General features: G+C 41.2%; 1 pseudogene; it reads left to right on the top strand.

The window, feature by feature from the left end:
• The first annotated feature begins 9,780 nt into the window (after nucleotides 1-9,780).
• Nucleotides 9,781-21,239, top strand: LOC137331057 (extracellular calcium-sensing receptor-like; annotated as a pseudogene).
• Nucleotides 21,240-21,467: the final 228 nt, after the last annotated feature.

Here is a 21,467-nt window from a genome sequence, read left to right as displayed (position 1 = left end):
AGATTGTATGAGGATTGGGTTGAGTGGTAGTGGCGGGATGAGTACTGGCGAGGTGAGTAAGTGCAGGTAAGATGAGGATGAGGTTTGAGTGGGTATGAGGGGTGATGTGACAGAGTAGTGTTGGCAGTGCAGAATGAGGTGTGGGGTGGGGGTGTTGATGTGGCAGATGGAGTGTAGGGGAATGAGTAAGTGTACTCACTTTGGCTGACCGACTGAGGTCATTGGAGCGCCTCCTGCATTGTATGCAGGTGGGCGATATGTTGGTGGTGCAGGTGACCTCCTCTGCCACCTCGAGCCAGGCCTTCTTGGTGGCAGAGGCAGGCCGCTTCCTCCCGCCCGCCGGGGGGGAAGATCTCTGTCCTCCCCCTCCTCCTCACCCCATGTATTGATACCTGGAGTGAGGCATCGGTATTTACGGTTGAGAAAGGCATGGATGTTAGGGAACTAGGGGAAATAAATAGTGATGTCTTGAGGAGTGTACATATTACAGAGAGGGAGGTGCTGGAAGTCTTAATGCGCATCAAGGTAGATAAATCTCCGGGACCTGATGAAATGTATCCCAGGACGTTATGGGAGGTTAGGGAGGAAATTGCGGGTCCCCTAGCAGAGATATTTGAATCATCGACAGCTACAGGTGAGGTGCCTGAAGATTGGAGGGTAGCAAATGTTGTGCCTTTGTTTAAGAAGGGCGGCAGGGAAAAGCCTGGGAACTACAGACCGGTGAGCCTGACATCTGTAGTGGGTAATTTGTTAGAGGGTATTCTGAGGGACAGGATCTACAGGCATTTGGAGAGGCAGGGACTGATTAGGAACAGTCAGCATGGTTTTGTGAGAGGAAAATCATGTCTCACGAATTTGATTGAGTTTTTTGAAGGGGTAACCAAGAAGATAGATGAGGGCTGTGCAGTAGACGTGGTCTACATGGACTTCAGCAAAGCCTTTGACAAGGTACCGCATGGTAGGTTGTTACATAAGGTTAAATCTCACGGGATCCAAGGTGAGGTAGCCAATTGGATACAAAATTGGATTGACGACAGAAGACAGAGGGTAGTTGTAGAGGGTTGTTTTTCAAACTGGAGGCCTGTGACCAGCGGTGTGCCTCAGGGATCGGTGCTGGGTCCGCTGTTATTTGTTATTTATATTAATGATTTGGATGAGAATTTAGGAGGCATGGTTAGTAAGTTTGCAGATGACACCAAGATTGGTGGCATTGTGGACAGTGAAGAAGGTTATCTAGGATTGCAACGGGATCTTGATAAATTGGGCCAGTGGGCCGATGAATGGCAGATGGAGTTTAATTTAGATAAATGTGAGGTGATGCATTTTGGTAGATCGAATCGGGCCAGGACCTACTCCGTTAATGGTAGGGCGTTGGGGAGAGTTATAGAACAAAGAGATCTAGGAGTACAGGTTCATAGCTCCTTGAAAGTGGAGTCACAGGTAGATAAGGTGGTGAAGAAGGCATTCGGCATGCTTGGTTTCATTGGTCAGAACATTGAATACAGGAGTTGGGATGTCTTGTTGAAGTTGTACAAGACATTAGTAAGGCCACACTTGGAGTACTGTGTACAGTTCTGGTCACCCTATTATAGAAAGGATATTATTAAACTAGAAAGAGTGCAGAAAAGATTTACTAGGATGCTACCGGGACTTGATGGTTTGACTTATAGGGAGAGGTTGGATAGACTAAGACTTTTTTCCCTGGAGAGTAGGAGGTTTAGGGGTGATCTTATAGAAGTCTATAAAATAATGAGGGGCATAGATAAGGTAGATAGTCAAAATCTTTTCCCAAAGGTAAGGGAGTCTATAACGAGGGGACATAGATTTAAGGTGAGAGGGGAGAGATACAAAAGGGTCCAGAGGGGCAATTTTTTCACTCAAAGGGTGGTGAGTGTCTGGAACGAGCTGCCAGAGGCAGTAGTAGAGGCGGGTACAATTTTGTCTTTTAAAAAGCATTTGGACAGTTACATGGGTAACATGGGTATAGAGGGATATGGGCCAAGTGCAGGCAATTGGGACTAGCTTAGTGGTATAAACTGGGCGACATGGACATGTTGGGCCGAAGGGCCTGTTTCCATGTTGTAAACTTCTATGATTCTATGATTCTATCATTAAACTGGGAGCAGCCTTCCCCCTGGGCTGCTCCATGCTGTAATTTTTTCTATTTGTTGCAGCATCTGTCAGTGGAGGACTGCCCCTTTGAATAGAGCTCCTCCAGCTGACAGATCTTACTGCGCATGCGCAGCCCGCCCGACGCGCAGATCGGTAGTGGGGAACCCGGAAGACAAGGTAAGTGGATCCAATTGGGCTACGATCACGCGGGTGGCAGACTGATTTCGCCGGGCGCGTTACCCACGCGCCCGATAGCCCCCCGCCGAGAACCCGCAGCCCTGGTAACATCGGGCCCCATATTTGACAAACCGATTGGAGTTCTTTGAGGATGTAACTAGTAGAATAGATAAAGGGGAACCAGTGGATGTGGTGTATTTGGATTTTCAGAAGGCTTTTGATAAGATCCCACAAAGTTAGGGCACATGGAATTGGGGGTAATATACTGGCATGGATTGAGAATTGGTTAACAGACAGAAAACAGAGAGTAGGAATAAACGAGTCTTTTTCAGGTTGGCAGACTGTGACTAGTGGGGTACTGCAGGGATCGGTGCTTGGGCCCCAGCTATTCACAATCTATATCAATGCTTTGGATGAGGGGACCAAATGTTATATTTCCAAGGTTGCTGATGACACAAAACTAGGTGGGAATGTGAGTTGTGAGGAGGATGCAAAGAGGCTTCAAGGGGATATAGACAGGCTATGTGAGTGGGCAAGAACATGTCAGATGGAATATAATGTGGAAAATGTGAAGTTATCCACTTTGGTAGGAAAAACAGAAATGCAGAGTATTTTTTAAATGGTGAGAGATTGGGAAACGTTGATGTTCAAAGGGACCTGGGTGTCCTTGTACATGAGTCACTGAAAGTTAACATGCAGGTGCAGCAAGCAATTAGGAAGGCAAATGGTATGTTGGCCATTATTACAAGAGGATTTGAGTACAGGAGTAAAGATGTCTTACTGCAATTAAAAAGGGCCTTGGTGAGACCGCACCTGGAGTATTGTGTACAATTTTGGTCTCCTTACCTAAGAAAGGATATACTTGCCACAGAGCGAGTGCAACGAAGGTTTACCAGACTGATTCCTGGGATAGCGGGATTGAGTAGACTAGGCTTGTATTCTCTAGAGTTAGAAGAATGAGAAGTGATCTCATTGAAACATACAAAATTCTTACAGTGCTCGACAGGGTAGATGCAAGGAGGATGTTTCCCCTGGCTGGGGAGTCCAGAACCAGGGGTCACAGTCTCAGAATAAGGGGTAGGCCATTTAGGACTGAGATAAGGAGAAATTTCTTCACACAGAGGGTGGTGAATTTTTGGAATTCTCTCCCTTAGAGGGCTGTGGAGGCTCAGTCATTGAGTACATTCAAAACAGAGATCAATAGATTTCTAGATATTAAAGGCATCAAGGGATATGGGGATGGTGCAGGAAAATGGTGTTGAGGTAAAAGATCAGCCATGATCTTGTTGAATGGCAGAGCACGCTTGAGGAGACGGATGGCCTGCTCCTGCTCCTATTTCTTATTTTCGTATGTTCAAAAGTGCTTAATTGGTTGTATAGCACTTTGGATGTCCTGAGGTCATGAAAGGCACTACATAAATGCAAGTTCTTTCTTTACATGCTTTTATTCTTTTGCTGGAGTTGGAACTTTTAATTGCCTGATGCATTTTAAGACATTTCATTATTCGGCCTAGAAGAAATTTCTGTTTTAAGTTATGATATATTTTTTGACACAAAATCAGATTCAGGATTCTAAGGATTAATTCACAAAGATCCAGCATCTTTTTTTGACTTGACAAAGAAAAAAATTTGGTGCGCTTCGAACAATGGGGACTATGGGCACTAAATTGGGCTGTGTAGCGCCCATTGTTTCGGCACTACATGGCCTCTCCGACATCCAAGATGGCGTCTTGGATGCGCATGGACATTTCCAGAGTGACGTGTGCTGAACGCCATCTTGGTATAGGAGTTAGCACAGGCGCAGATAACGAACACTGGAATCATGTGAAGTAGGGAGAAAATGGCTTCAATCAGTGTGCAATGCTGATTTAAAATGAGAGACACCATTTTGGGACTTAATGCTCAACTCAACGCACAGCCTTAACCCCAACCATCTGAACGTGTCTTAAGTGCCTGGAGGGCACCCCACCAGCGCTATTTAAAGGGACCTTGCTGGATTTATAGGTTAGTGGCTGGATTATTGCTTCTGGCTGCCGAGACATTTGTAACTGTTTTGGAGGTCTCCTAGACTTGAATACTAGGACACAGGGACATAGCCTAACAATTAGAGCCAGAACGTGCAGGAATGAAGTTAGGAAATGCTTCTACATGCAAAGGGTGGGAGACATTTGGAACGCTCTTCTGCAGACGGCAGTTGATGCTAGCTCACTTGTGAATGTTAAATCTGAGATTGATAGATTTCTGTGAACCAAGGGTATTAAGGGATATGGGGCTAAGGCGGGTACATGGAGTTAGGTCACAGGTCCACCATGATCGAATTGAATGGTGGAACAGGCTCGAGGGACTTAATGCCGCTGCTACTTGCTGCCTCCTGATGTGTGCCACCTTCTCCTGCAAGAAAGCGGGACGTGTGTCTGGGTGATGTGCCTGTCATGGTTGAATAGCTGCCAGTGTGTGTGGCCTGTGAGTTGTGGGTGGGCGGCTTGAAGCAGTGGTAGTGTGTAAGGGTGAGAGGAAGCATCTGGTTGGAAGAGTTGAGTACTAAAGAGTTTGTTGGTATGTAGGTGATGGGGGGGTGTAGTGCGTGGTGCAGTTGGTATGAGACGCCACTTGACAGTTGACCTCACTCACCTTGCCCACTCATGTCAAAGCATTGAACTTCTTCCTGCAATGCACCCATGTTCATGCTGCTGTGTGCCTGGCATTGAATTCATCCCCCGCTGCCTCCCACTGCCTTTTGGATATATGTCTGGAGGGCCTCTTTCCCCCCTTCCTTCCGTGGATATAGGATGTCCCTCCTTCTGTCCACCTCTTGCACCAAGGCCTCTTGTGCATCAGCAGAGAACCTTGGTGTACGCATTCTCCAGGCCTGGTACCAACTCAGATCGGCAGATTGGTGAGGTCTGGCGTGCAGATTGGAGGTTTTTTTTATTCGTTCATGGGATGTGGGCATTGCTGGCAAGGCCAGCATTTATTGCCCATTCTTAATTGCCCTTGAGAAGGTGGTGGTGAGCCTCCTTCTTGAACCGCTGCAGTCCCTGTGGTGAAGGTTCTCCCACAGTGCTGTTAGGAAGGGAGTTCCAGGATTTTGACCCAGCGATGATGAAGGAACGGCGATATATTTCCAAGTTGGGATGATGTGTGACTTGGAGGGCAACGTGCAGGTGTTGTTCCCATGTGCCTGCTGCCCTTGTCCTTCTAGGTGGTAGAGGTCGCGAGTTTGGGAGGTGCTGTTGAAGAAGCCTTGGCGAGTTGCTGCAGTGCATCCTGTGGATGGTACACACTGCAGCTACAGTACGCCAGTGGTGACGGGAGTGAATGTTTAGGGTGGTGGATGGGGTGCCAATCAAGCAAGCTGCTTTATCCTTGAGTGTTGTTGGAGCTGCACTCATCCAGGCAAGTGGAGCATATTCCATCACACTCCTGATTTGTGCCTTGTAGATGGTGGAAAGGCTTTGGGGAGTCAGGAGGTGAGTCACTCGCCGCAGAATATCCAACCTCTGACTTGCTCTTGTAGCCACAGTATTTATATGGCTGGTCCAGTTAAGATTGTGGTCAATGGTGACCCCCAGGATGTTGATGGTGAGGGATTCAGCGATGATAATGCCGTTGAATGTCAAGGGGAGGTGGTTAGACTCTCTCTTGTTGGAGATGGTCATTGCCTGGCACTTGTCTGGCGTGAATATTACTTGCCACTTATCAGCCCAAGCCTGGATGTCGTCCAGGTCTTGCTGCATGGCGGGCACGGACTTCCTCATTATCTGAGGGGTTGCGAATGGAACTGAACACTGTGCAATCATCAGCGGACATCCCTATTTCTGATCTTATGATGGAGGGAAGGTCATTGGTGAAGCAGCTGAAGATGGTTGGGCCTAGGACACTGCCCTGAGGAACTCCTGCAGCAATGTCCTGGGGCTGAAATGATTGGCCTCCAACAACCACTACCATCTTCCTTTGTGCTAGGTATGATTCCAGCCACTGGAGAGTTTTCCCCCTGATTCCCATTGACTTCAATTTTACTGGGGCTCCTTTGTGCCACACACTGTCAAGGGCAGTCACTCTCACCTCACCTCTGGAATTCAGCTCTTTTGTCCATGTTTGGACCAAGGCTGTAATGAGGTCTGGAACCAAGTGAAGGATATGGGATTTAGTAATGTGCAAGCTTTATTCAATGTTTTAACATAACTCATCAGTGTGTAAACATAGGGATGGGACCCGCATCTGTGTTTTACGTGTGCAATGTCTGATCTCCGTTCAGACTCCGTGCAGACAGCAGAATGTTATTTTCAGCAAATAACAGGTACCTTAGAAATCTCTTAAAGCTACCTTTAAGAGATTTCTAAGGAACATCCTCCCTTTAAGAGATTGAGCTCCCACTGGTGGTGGAAAGTGTGAATTGCATTGATTCCACGTGAAAGGCCTGGAATGGAACGCTGATTGCAGGTGAGTCCTCCTGCTGGCTGAAATTTGCCGGCCTGTGCAGGGGTCATTGGGAGTGGGGTAATAGCACATCACGTTACCCACGCTCAAAAACGGCCCTTATCCAATTTTTTCCCCCTATGTATTTTAAAGAGCTCTTGTGAAAGATAATGAGACACACATTGAAATCCATTATCCATTTCAATTTGCAACAAGCAGAAAGTTGTTAACACATTCTAAAATCTCCTAGTAATTTTCACACATGTAATGTCAAAATGGTTTCATTCATATGACCCCAGTGCTGGTGGGGGAAGGGTATTATCAGGGAAGCTCACACTTGGAAAGTGGTCGTTAGTTTGATTGGCAGCTCAACTGGCCAATCCCTGGACAAAGGGAGCTGGGGAAGGGTTTTTGTTTTCCTGTCCAGTTATGAAAGAAACACAGGCTAGGAAATTTCTCAGAGAAGCTCCCAATCCAATGGTGTTATTTCGCCAGAAGTGCGGCGGAAATGCCGAAGTAATGTCAGCAGAGCGGGAGCAGATCCGAGGAATTTCCAGGCCACACAGTCTACAGAGTCAGTCTGCAATTGGAGTGGAAACAGTAATGAGGAGGGTGAGATCCTTCCTTTTAAGGTAGAACCAGCCAGCTCACCGAATGCTGACTTGTAAATATGAAGCTGGGCCTGTATCGGTGGCTAATTTATGTAATTTGTTATTTTAAATGTTACAAGAAGCAATAGAAATTAGATTGAATTTTATAAAAGACTGTGTTCCGTTCAGTCCTGTATTTTGTGTAAAATAAACCAACTTCTTGGTTTATATTTGGCCATTTAGTGCTAGTTCATCAGTCTGCACACGGGGGTACATACAAAATAACAGTATCCAGTGCACATAACAATGGGTTTCATTGTTACGACACCTCGGATTACACTATTATATGTCTAGATATTAGGCAGTAAAGATAAACTCCTGATCTTAAGGGATGTGGGATCCGCTTATGGTAGAGACTGATGATGCTGAACCTGAAAGAATATCTAATGCATACCTGGAACTTGTAACACTGCCTTTGATATATGTCAGAATCCCTGAATGTAGAACTTAAGTGATCAATGCCAACATCCCCAAATGAACAAACATTCTAGACCTCTACACTTAAATAATTAAGTCTTGCATTCTAGCACACATTATTTTGTGAGAATATGTGGGCCTAATTTAGAATAGTAACTTGAACATGTTTAAACCCATCACTTGCAGCAGTGTAGTATTTCATATGGCAGATATCCGGTCAAATTCCAGTCCAATGCAAATGAGAGATCATTTTGATCCTAGACTAGATCCATGCATATTTTGAATGTAAATTGCTGTTGGGGGCAGAAATCTTGCAATACTCTGGTCAGTTTAGAAAGGGCGGAGAGGTCAAGTTTCGAATCAGATCCATCCTCAGGGCACCTTAACCACTCTCCAGTAGTAAAACAATGCCTGTTCCCCAGAATATATCCAAGGTGGTCTGAAACTCCATCAAAGCTCTTAACATCTACATGATCATGATTCTGCTATTTTAAAAACATGGTTGCTGTTTGGATCTTTCTTGCACAACACAATAGACCCTGATGGCCCCCCTGAAATCCAAATTGTTGTTTAAGATACTCATGATCATAACATAAATGATTGAAAATATATTGAAAAGCTTTTGTCTGATTCTGCTTGTATACAAAGTTTGTGCATATTGGTGCAGTTCTTGCAATCATGTAAATTAGGAGAATCAGCTGCAACTTTCTCACACCAACAATGTCTGATTCTCATGTCAGGCTCGGCTCAGGGATAGCACTATCACCTCTGAGTCACAGTTTGTGGGTTCAAGCATCACTCAAGAGATTTGAGCACATAATCTAGGCTGACACTTCATTTAAATGAATAGCCAGAAAATTGGGCATGTCTTATTAGGGTGTGTGCTCCATCCCACCCAATTTTCTTGTGCCCAGGCAATAGGATTGGCCACTTGAGTTAAACATGTTCTAAGAGGTTTTAATCAAAAGACATAAAGCATTGTAGGACTTGTTCTATCTGATTTATGCAGGATGGTGTGGCATGACTTGCTTTGTGTGGTGTAAAAGGTATGGAGTGCTAAGCTGAGATGCTTTCCCCTGAGGAGAGGCAGTTGGAAGCTGCTGAGTGACGCACACCATAGTATCATTAAGTGTGTTAATCTGCTGGGTTGCTTGCAGCTGTGTCCAGGAGAGTAAACTTTAATTCCTGGAGATTCCAGGACAATCTGTGAGGGTTGGCAACCCTGCCAGGTGATCCAATAGGCCCAGGTGCAGGAACAAGAAAATCTGTCCCAAGGTATCTCCTTTGCTGTTCCACAAAGTGGAAAGATGTGGGTTTGCACTCCCAGTTTCTCAATGGAGCCATTGGAGAGGTGCTAGTGAGATGGTAATTCTCCACAGTAAGGAGGAATGGTCAGAGAGAAGATCAACCCGGGTCACTCTCATACATTGCCCAGTAGCCAGTGACAGAGTAGCATCAAAGAACACAGGAACAGGTGATCTGCAGAATTTCCCAGTCAGGGAATAGGACCTAAAGAGAAAACAATTAAACATAGAAGAGGAAATTAATTGATCCATATTGCTTGTCAAAATTTTTAATATGCCAAAAAACATAATATTCCTGCATACTAATATATGAAACACAAGAAAAAATAATTAGCAATTGTTAATGAGACTATTCCTATGGGAGATAGTTTGATGATTTGCTTAGTTTATTTATTGTTATGCCTGCAGTCGGAAGGCAAAAAAGTTGGATGAAGTCTTTACTCACAGAGGAATAAATGATAAACACCTTACCCCAACACACATTCCCCACCACCTTCTAAAGGGTTCTTTTGGGATTGTTCATTTTTAGAATTTTAATTTTCAGTAAACATTTGACATTTGGGTATGGTAATACATATATAAACAAGACATTCACATGAAAGCAGTTTATTTTGTTCTCATGAAGTACTATAATGTATAACCATTTCATTTTATTACTGATGGTTTCTTTAGGCACCAGTATGTTTGGAGGAGATAAGGCTGCATGTAAAATACAAGAAAATTTTGATTTACCTGACCTGTCTATGGATGGTGACATTATTCTAGGTGGACTGTTCCATATTCATACCAAAGTAATTATTCAAGATCTAGCCTTTAAATCTCAACCAAAAATCTTAGGATGTGAGAGGTAAGCAATAACATAAGAATCATTTATCTCTTATTGAATATATTGTTTTTATACAGGATACGTAGGATGCTACACAGATGAGCAAGGTGCAGTCTTTAACATTTCTAACCATCAAAGTATTTTAGAATTTGTAATCTGCTGGTAATTGCATGCAAACAAGGATCAAACGTTATCCCAAAATAGCTTTACTACTGTTATATTTCTGAATATATGTCCAGAAATGTTTTTGGAATAATGCATAATAATCATTAAAATGTGTCTATTATATAACCAAGATATTTTCTTTTTAAGTGTCTATTCATCTTGGAAGTATGTAAATATACTCTGTGTTTGACCAGCTTACGCAGCCTGAGAAGTGATTTTCTGTTAAACTGAGATGCTGACTACCATAAAATGATTAAGAACTGAACAACCACAAAATATCCCTTTCATGATTACAAATCTGCCAAAAAAACTTGTTAATATTTTCCACAAGAAGAAGAATCCATTACATGCAATAATCAGTAAGCACAATAGATGGTGTTCAAAACTTTTGTTCATAGAATTATAATGAAAAAAAGGCATTTTAAATAAGAACAAGTATTATACAAACTGTTTAAAAAAAATGTAGCAAGTTGTTATGATCTGGAATGCATTGCCTGAAAGGGTGGTGGAAACAGATTCAATAGTATCTTTCAAAAAGGAATTGGAAATATACTTGAAAAGGAGAAATTTGCAGCGCTATGGGGAAAGAATAATTGTAAACAATTTTACAACACCAAGTTATAGTCCAGCAATTTTATTTTAAATTCACAAGCTTTCGGAGGCTACCTCCTTCCTCAGGTGAACGATGTGGAAATGAAATCCTCGAAATGAAGTCGCATTTATAATTCACAGAACAATGCTTGGTGATAACAGACAGTTTTTTCAACTGCCCGTTGCCAAGGCATTTGAAAAAACTGTCTGTTATCACCAAGCATTGTTCTGTGAATTATAAATGCGACTTCATTTCGAGGATTTCATTTCCACATCGTTCACCTGAGGAAGGAGGTAGCCTCCGAAAGCTTGTGAATTTAAAATAAAATTGCTGGACTATAACTTGGTGTTGTAAAATTGTTTACAATTGTCAACCCCAGTCCATCACCGGCATCTCCACATCGGGAAAGAATAAGGGGGTGGGACTAATTGGGTAGCTCTTTCAAAGAGCTGGCACACAGTTGATGGGCCAAATGGCCTCCTTCTGTGCTGTATGATTCTATGATACGATTCTATGATTCTATACATGTTGCAGATCAGACATTGTGCGTACTAACACAATGCAACAAAGTGATTACATAACTGGATGATTGTTAACATCACGTCATTTTGTACTGGAAATGTACTGACTAAGTGGACTAATCAGATTCCTTACTGATTTATCATTAATTCTAACATTTGAATTTGTTTCACGCAACAGTAAATGATCAGATACATGTAGGAATTCTGTACAAGTCGTCACTTTGTTTCTAGAATTTTATCTATTGTATTGATTTTAACTCCAAGGATCTCTTAACTTGTATTTTCTGCTTTAATTTCCTGCTTAATCATTTGATTTCAGATAATTTGATAATAGTTAAAACTATTTTCAAGAACTGCACTCAATTTGCATCTAATGCATTTTACAGTTTCAATTTCAGAGCATTTCGTTGGGCACAAACAATGATCTTTGCAATAGAAGAAATCAATAAAGATTCAATACTACTTCCAAATATCACACTGGGCTACAAGATTTATGATTCCTGCGGGAAACACCCCATGTCTCTGAGAGCAGCTATCTCTCTTGTTAATGGTCAGGAGGAAATAGTGCCGAATTCTAGATGTACTGCCAGTGATGTGCCTGTGATAATCGGCAACCCTTCCTCAACGCAGTGCATGATAATATCTCGAACGTTAGCATCATTTCAGATTCTAGTGGTAAGAGTTTACAGAAATCAACTTTGCAATTAAAAGGATTAAAATAACAGTACATTTTATTTCCCTACATGTGCTTTAATGAATACAGCAATTTCTATTTAAAATTATTTCTTTAATGCATTTGTAGCAGTTCTGAAATAAAACACCCCTGTTAAGATAATAAATAATCAATTAGAATTTAGTACGTGTAGGTGCTTTGACATTTTCTGAGAAATTATTTCCTCTCATAGACCATTTCCCTTCTAATGAAAAGAGACAATAATTACTACCCCACAGTTTACACCAGCTTTTTGGTTTTCATTTGTACTAATTTAACCCATTCATACCTATTTCACATATAGGTATCTATCTTATGAAGAAACTAGACCCCGTTTGCTTCTCTGTAGCTCTCCATTACTTGCTACTATACTGTTGGAGGCCTTAAACAGTTTTGAGTTACAGCCTTAAAAAAGAATTTAATGTTAAAGTGTGAATAAAAATGGGAGATTAAAACTTTCAAACAATGAACATCTAAAAGTGGTTGACGTATTGATACACTATTAGTGATATAATTTGTTCCCCAACTCTTTTCCTGCAAATTGCAAATTCTTACCGTATGCTGGCAGCATAGAGCATTATGGCAGAAACATAAGGGGTTACTAGGTTTTGTGTGTTTCCCACCCTGAGCACATCATAAAATTGAGGCAGACCTTTTCAGTGGGCAGTGCATTCTCATACTCAGACTGTGAAGTAAGGCTACTTGGCCACTGCTGCCATATCTTTGCCTTTATCGAGCATTGACTTTGCCAATATTGTCCTTGCTGGCCTCTCCACAACCACACTCCAAAAGTTACGTTATCCAGAATGGTGAGGCCAGTATCAAAGTCCAATACTCCTGTCATCCCATCCTTGTCAAGTTTCACTGGTTCTGAAAATTGATTTCAAGATCCTCATCTTAGCCTTCAAACAATCCATGGTATCACCTTACCTTAAGCTGTGTATCCCTGCCCACGTCCTCTGCTCTTCTGATATCAGTTTACTCTTTGTTCCCTGCTCCTTTTCTTCCATTAACTGCAGCTGCTCTGCCACTATGATCCTGCCCTCTGATACTCCATCCCTAAACTCTGCTTTGCTACTTCCCTCCAGCCTTCAAAGGCCTCTTAAAAATGCTTCTTTGACAATGCTTAGGGCTCATCGTCCTAACCTTGCTGTTTTGCTTTTCTTCATTCCACTCAATGGCCGACCTTTTTCCTCAGCACAGTAAAGCGCTCTGAGATGTCTTGAGAAATGTTATAGAAATGTAAGTAGTTGTTGCCTATTAACAAAAGAGAGTTTTTTTCAAGACTGAATGGTGTTACTGAATGTAGAAATAGCTAAAGCTACAGTAATTCTAGTGGTGAATACAAGGATGCAGAGCTCTCAACAACGTCACATATGTTCCCTTAATATCATTCCCAGGTCGAGAATATAGAGTTTATGCTGTCTGTTTATATGACATCGGGACAAAACAAAAGGACAGAATACTCCTTCCCGTTTTGCTTCTTTAATCCCAGACAACAGCAATAGATAGTTTAAAAAAAAGCAATGCACTGTGATACTTGATCTGTTTATAGGTTTAGCCTTAATAAAACTCTAAAGGCTGGCTATTGAGACATAAGAGTCAGGGCTGTTCCTAAAACAGTAATTCAACATAAATTACTTGTAGATACTGGGTAAAGAATTGCCAGGAGTGTAATGTTATTTAAACATTATCTTGCTCTCTGTACAATGTGTTTTGTCATTTCCTTTACAGCTCAGTTACTATGCTACTTGTTCGTGTCTCAGTAATAAGCTTGAGTTCCCAACGTTTCTCCGAACAATACCCAGTGATAAGTATCAGGTCAAGGCTATGGCCCAACTTGCGAAAAGGTTTGGTTGGACTTGGGTTGGCTTTCTTGCAAGTGACGATGACTATGGTCGATACGGACTACAGATATTCAGGGCTGAAATCCAAGGATCTGGTGCCTGCATTGCATTTATTGAATCAATCCCCAAAATCTACTCCAAAACGAAGACACAACAAATTGTTAATACTATACAAATGTCTTCAGCAAGAGCCATTGTTATATTTGCTCGTGACTTAGATTTCTTTCCTGTGGCAAAAGAGCTAGTGAAGCAAAATATTACTGGTCGACAATGGTTAGCCAGTGAATCTTCCATCATTTCAGGAGTACTGTCGGCAAAAGAACTTCATCCGGTGATGAGGGGAACAATAGGGACTGCGATACAAGGAGCAGATATTCCTGGGCTGAGAAAATTTCTCCTCAGGCTCCAGCCTTTTAAATCCCTTGCTAATGTGTTTGATAGAGAATTTTGGGAAATATTATTTAACTGTACATTTAAAATGGCACAACGTACATCTGCATATCCTCAACAGCTATGTACTGGCTCTGAAGATTTAACTAAACAAAAAACCACATATTCTGATGTATCTCAGCTAAGAATTTTATACAACGTATACAAAGCAATTTATTCTGTAGCACACGCTCTGCACAATTTGCTTTCATGTGTACCGGGAAAAGGGCCATTTACAAATGGAACATGTGGCGATATTTTAAACATGGAACCAGGACAGGTAGGAAAAAGCAAAGAACATTGTTTATACTTGCCTCTTAATTTAATGCAGTAAAATATTCTTATGTCAATGTTCAATTTGGTAAGAAAAAAAACTTATTCCAACTGAAAGTAGAAAAGTCACCCGGTTTGAATGGGATGCATCCTAGGTTGCTGAGGGAAGTAAAGGTGGAAATTGTGGAGGCTCTAGCCACAATCTTACAATCCTCATTAGATATGGGAGTAGTGCCAGAGGACTGGAGGATTGCAAATGTTACATCCCTGTTCAAAAAAGTGGAGGGATAAATCCGGCAACTACAGGCCAGTCAGTCTCATGTTGGTGGTGGGGAAACTTTTAGAGACAATAATCCGGGACAAAATTAATTGGCCCTTGGAAAAGTATGGATTAACAAATGAGAAATGTGAATTTCTTTCAGAGGGTGCAGAAGAGATTTATTAGAATGGTATCAGGGATGAGTTATGTGGATAGCCTGGAGAAGCTGGGGTTGTTCTCCTTGGAACAGAGAAGGTTGCGAGGAGATTTGATAGAGGTATTCAAAATCATGAAGGGTCCAGACAGAGTAGATAGAGAGAAACTGTTCCCATTGGCGGAAGGGTCAAAAACCAGAGGGCATAGATTTAAGGTGATTGGCAAAAGAACCAAAGGTGACATGAGGAAAAACTTTTTTACACAGCGAGAGATTAGGATCTGGAATCTGGAGGTGGTGGAGGCAGATTCAATCATGAGCTTCAAAAGAGAACTGAATAAGTACTTGAAAGTAAAAAATTTGCAGGGCTATGGGGATAGGGGGGGGGAGTGGGACAAGCTGGATTGCTCTTGCATAGAGCCAGCACGGACTTGATGGGCTGAATGGCCTCCTTCCATGCTGTAACCTTTCCATGATTCCGTGATTCTATGAGGGACTTCAGTTACATGGAGAGACTGGAGAAGCCGGTGTTGGCCTCCTAGGAGCAGAGAAGGCTAAGAGGAGATCTGACTGGGGTGTTCAAAATCATGAAGGGTTTTGATAGAGTAAATAAGGAGAAACTGTTTCCAGGGTCAGTAACCAGAGGACACAGATTTAAGGTAATTGGCAAAAGAATCAGAGGCGACCTGAGGAAAAAAATTACGCAGCAAGTTGCTATGACCTTGAATGCGTTGCCTGAAAGGGTGGTGGAAGCAGATTCAACAGCAACTTTCAAAAGTAAGGAGTCTTACAACACCTGGTTATAGTCCAACAGCTTTATTTGAAATCACAAGCTTTCGGAGCTTTCCTCCTTCGTCAGGTGAGTGACTCACCTGACGAAGGAGGAAAGCTCCGAAAGCTTGTGATTTCAAATAAAGCTGTTGGACTATAACCTGGTGTTGTAAGACTCCTTACATTTGTCCACCCCAGTCCATCACCGGCATCTCCACATCATAACTTTCAAAAGGGAATTGAATAAATACTTGAAGGGGTAAAATTTGCAGGGCTATGGGGTAAGAGCAGGTTGTGGGACTAGTTAGATAGCTCTTCCAAAGAGCCGGCACAGGCACGATGGTCTGAATGGCCTCCTTCTGCGCTGTAGCATCTATGATTCTATAATGTTCTCACAGATCTGAGAACATTTTTTTTTCTGAAGTTGCATCTATACTTCTAAAATAATAGGTATACATACTACTAATTATTATCTTGAATTACTTTAGACATTACAAAACATCTTTACAAAACTAAGATAATTCTCTGTGTAAAATTATCTACTTAACATTTAAGAGATACTAATTGGAGCAATTGATATTAGTATCCTTGATACTATATGAACTTGTTTTATCAAAGATGAAGCCTGATATTTATCCATGTCTTAAGAGATTTCAGTATTAATAAACACAGAACAAGGGATAATATGCAAGGATTGCAATGTAATTTGAAGTGATATTATGATACAAAATGAATTTTAAAATTATGTTACAGCATTGCAATATTTCAGTCTATTTTTATTTGTTTCTATTTTTTGTCTTTAAATTTGTTAATCTTCCTATTTTCACCTGAGACCTTCCCAAGCTCAGAAAATGTATGAGGTGCAGAAACCCTGGATATGTTTCAGCAGTCAGCAGCTGTTTAATTTGTTGTTTGTGGTATTGGTGGACAAACATGCCTCATTTCTTCTCTGTAATAATAATAATGATAAAAGAGAGCAGCAGCTGCTCAGTACCATTTATTTTTGATTCCATACTTTTACTTGTTACTTGTTTTGTACATTCCAGTTTAGAAACTGGCAGGTAAATTGGCAACTGAGTAGTGCACAGAATGGCATTAAATGTGTTTGTTATTTTATTACTGGGAAATAATTTACAATTAATTAGGGAAGAATTGTTTGTCCAGTGTATATCAGATGGAAATTATAATATACTAATATGAAGAACTGCACAGAGATCATTCATTTTAAATTATTTAAATTATTTTATGTGTGATCTCTTTTTACAGCTTCTAAATTACCTGAAAGAAGTCAAATTTAAAAGCAGACTTGGAGAGGACATATACTTTGATGAAAATGGAGATGTAGTTGCATCGTACGATATTCTAAACTGGCAGCTGGATACTGAAGGCGGTATTCAGTATATAAATGTCGGGAGATATGATGTATCTTCAGGAGCAGAACAAGAACTTGAGATTAATGAAGAGTCAATTATTTGGAGTGGAGGACAGACCACGGTAAATTGTCCTGAAGATGGTTTATTTTACTTATGGCTGCAGCATTTATGAATCATGCATCTTTCACATTTGTGAGATAAAGCCATTAATTCATCAATACCAGTGCAATATCCTCTCAATATTATGATACTACAATTGTTTCATAAACACATTTAAACAATGATACAAGAATTTTTTCCAATATAATAATGAGCTACAATATGCATTTTTCTATGAACAGATGTTGAAGTCATTCTGCAGTGAAAGCTGTCCCCCAGGTACTAGAAAAGGAGTCAGGAAAGGACAGCCAATTTGCTGTTTTGACTGCATTCCATGTGCTGATGGTGAGATTAACAACCAGACAGGTGAGTGGATTTAAGAGCATAATTAAGTGAGAATTGGCAGGCAGATAAGAATTTATTAAATTACAAATGCAGAATAGATAAAAAATAGAGATGATTCTAAACCAATAATCTCATGCAGGACCAAAGTTATATCACTAACTGCAAACTGGAGTCTTTTATAACCCCAAAATGAGATTAATAACTTGAAATCACTCCACTAATTTGAGTTTTTTAATAGATACTGTGGAGTTGGTCAGGCAATTTTATTTAACTACACTCTGCTTATTTTTGCCACTAGCGAGCGCAGTAAGAAACATTAAGTGGCAGATTTTCAATTTACCGCCCCCCCCACCCGATGCAAAACTGGCATTGGGATTGGCTGCCCATTATAAAAATCGTCCAAATATCATTTGTGACAACCATGAAGCATTCTGGCCTATGAGAGATTATTTATCAGATTCTTTCTTGTTGGTCACATCATACACAGGTTAAAATTGGTTAATACAAACTGTTCCTGTCGGCTACAGAGGATACGCATCCCAGACTGGCTGATATGCATTGATTGATTGCTACCTTTGTCCTTGAATGGGAAGCCATCTTACAACTTACTTAAAGAGGTATAAATTCATCTTGTGCAGTAGCGCAAAATTTAAATCGAGTGGAGTGCAAAACAGGCTGCCGATTCACTATTGCCCATTTTGCGCTACTGTACAAGACAAACTTATACCTCAGAGCTTTGAACAGACCAATCAAACCATTCAATTCAAATACAAATATCCCATGAAGCTGTTTATAGTACATGTTTGTTTGGCAGCTCTACATTGCTGCCAAATGGAGGCTTCTAGAACGGGAACCACTCACATTGAAGATGCAGCACTGCAGCTCCTCACCCAGGAAATGCAGGAATTGAGAGTTGTCCTGTATGAAAGAGAGGACACCTTCCTCAAAAGCAGCTGGTCCAGCAAGTACGCCAGTAAATTGCAGGCAGAGTAAATGCCATTTGCACAACCAAGGGGGCTTGGATGCAGGTCAGGTCCAAAGAAAGTTGCTGAGGTAAGGCTACAGAACAGCTTTTTATGCAAAGTACTTGCCCCAAATTCACATACCACAAAGTGTACCCTCATAACCGCAACTCATTTAGTGTGCCCTGTCCTAAGCATTCACGCAAGCTTACTCCGTGCAGCCTGGGCAGTAGAAAAACAGCTTACTGAATGCTGACCATCCATGTGTCACAATTGCAAAAGGTACATCGACTTTTCCCAACTAATCTGACCAATTGCAAAGGATACTCTACATTTTGCCTCTATTTGGTTTATTTTAAATACTTTTCTTGTAAGTGCACCAATTAAGGATCAAAACCTGAAAGCTTAAGAAAATATTAAACTAAATTGCATTTTTCTTTCTTCATCAAACTTCTCTGCAACAGCACTTATTGTTACTAACGAGCTCCTGAAGCAAGGGAGGAGTACACACAATGATATGCAGAGCATGAGTCAACTTGAACTGTAGGTGAAACATGAGGAGGAAGATGTTGCTGGCATGAGGGTCAGGAGATGTCATCTCTTGGCTAAAGAGCTGGGGATGCAGCTCTCATGGTCTTGCTTTTAAAAGTACGCTTGCAGAGCATGAAACATATGTGCAGGGACTGAAGACCCATTAAATGTGGAGCGTTTAATGGGTTAATTGGAGAACCACGACTCATTTCTGTGGCATCCTGAAAGATGGATCTCAGCACTATAGTCCATCTGGAACATGTGACAAATCAGGGACATCTGCAGCAGAGGACCTGTGACAGGGGCAGTAAGGGCAGCTTGAGCATCTGCCATAGAGGCCTATGGCATCAGATTGGTCAGGCCTACCTCTACTGGCCTCCAAACAATTGAAGCTGAAATACAGACAATTATCTTTCAGGGCAAGGTGAGTGCCTGATACTAGTGGCATGGTAGGAACGTATTTACATGATGGTAGTCGCTCAGGCTAGCAGCACGTAGATGCCATCCTGCCAATCCACTCAAATGCCTGCAAACCAGGCAGAAAGGAGCAAGGACCAAGCTGCACAAGCAACAGCAAAAGAGATGCAGACTACAGTGGGTCCATTTCAGGATTTAGTTGCTATGACACAAAGGCCACCTCAGTCCAAAAAAGCTTATAAGGAGGCAGTAATAAGCGAAAATCGGAAATCTGATGTCACCATTTCATTGCCACCTCCTTTAAATATGCCTGCCCAATTTTCACCAGGCACTTCTGCCATTTGAGGGAAATGATTACAGAAAATTGGGATATCATTGAATTATGCTAGGAGACAACATAATGGATCCCCATCCCATTTCCTCCCCTGTCTGCCTGAAAATGTGGACTCTGGAGTGTATGGTGGCATTCAGTGCTGTTTCAAATTTGTACCCCAATGGTAAAAAATTTAATTGTTCATCCTGACATCCCACTATGCCAGATATTTTGCACAACAGGTCAAGTTTTGTTTCACGGGAAGCACAGCGTTATCTAAGGAAGTTGACCTTTCTCAGAGTATGAATGAAGGGTATTAGGTGATAGTTTGAATTGTAGCACCATCTACAAGGTAACAGGTTTGTGGTGTAGCCCGAGCTGCAACTTCTGCGATAAGATAAGAGACTGAAAGCATTAGTCCATACTATCCGTTCGGAGAACAACCTTCCATATAAATAATGTATTGGCTACACTTAACTGGAGGTGACATTATTGGCTCATTTGCATTCTTTTATATGGTAATAACAAAACAGAATCCATGGAGAAAATGGTAATATACTGATGGCCATAGACCTTCCTGCATATATTTGTTATGGAATTGGAATTCTTTTACATGATGGGCAAAACAAGCACAACATTTTAATTGTTCTGATTGTGGATTTTTGCATTCTGCAGATTCAATTGAATGCATAAAATGCTCCTCAAGTTACTGGTCCAATGAACACCAAGACCAATGCATTCCAAGAGAAATTGAGTTCCTCACTTTTGAAGACACCATGGGAATCACATTAACAACAGTCGCGATGTTTGGTACTTGCATCACGATAGCTGTTGCAGCATTGCTCTTGTCTCATAAAAACACTCCCATTGTAAAGGCTAACAATTCTGAACTGAGTTTTCTTCTCCTATTGTCTTTAATTTTTTGTTTCTTATGCTCTCTTGCATTCATTGGGCAGCCTTCGGTCTGGTCTTGTATGTTGCGGCACACAGTTTTTGGAATTTCCTTTGTCCTTTGTATTTCTTGCATTCTTGGGAAAACAATTGTTGTTTTAATGGCATTTAAGGCTACTCTACCTAACAACAATTTGATGAAATAGTTTGGGCCTACACAGCAGAGAGGTATTGTGTTTGTTGCCACTGGTATTCAGGTTATAATATGTATATTGTGGTTGGTCACCTCTCCTCCATTCCCAGCACAAAACACCAAGTATCAAAATGCAAAAATAATATTGGAATGTAGTGTTGGGTCTGTTACAGCCTTTAGCTGCATGTTAGGATACATTGGGTTATTAGCATGCATGTGCTTTGTCTTGGCATTTTTTGCTAGAAAGCTACCAGATAATTTTAATGAAGCTAAATTTATAACCTTCAGCATGATTATCTTTTGTGTGGTTTGGCTAACTTTTGTACCTGCTTATATAACTACACCTGGAAAGTACACCGTGGCTGTAGAGATATTTGCCATTCTTTCTTCGAGCACCGGTCTTCTTGGCTGCATATTTGCCCCTAAATGTTACATTATCTTACTGAAGCCAGAGAAGAATACTAAAAAATACCTTATGGGGAAATAAAGCTACAGATCTATGCATCAATGTTTGTATGAAAAATTAGGAGAAACATGATTTTTTCATAACACAATACTGATTTTGGTATAAACAACTTACATAATGAGGAGATAGAAATTGTAGGCTTATATGTTTGTTAGTTTTCAGTTATTGTATTAATAAACAATATGCTAAATTAATCCATGACGTTAGACTATCTGTGCTGATTCATTTCCTCCCCTCATTGCCTAAAGG

The sequence above is a fragment of the Heptranchias perlo genome, chromosome 13, assembly GCF_035084215.1.
Source record: "Heptranchias perlo isolate sHepPer1 chromosome 13, sHepPer1.hap1, whole genome shotgun sequence".
NCBI lineage: Eukaryota > Metazoa > Chordata > Chondrichthyes > Hexanchiformes > Hexanchidae > Heptranchias > Heptranchias perlo.
This window is presented reverse-complemented; position numbering and strand designations above follow the sequence as displayed.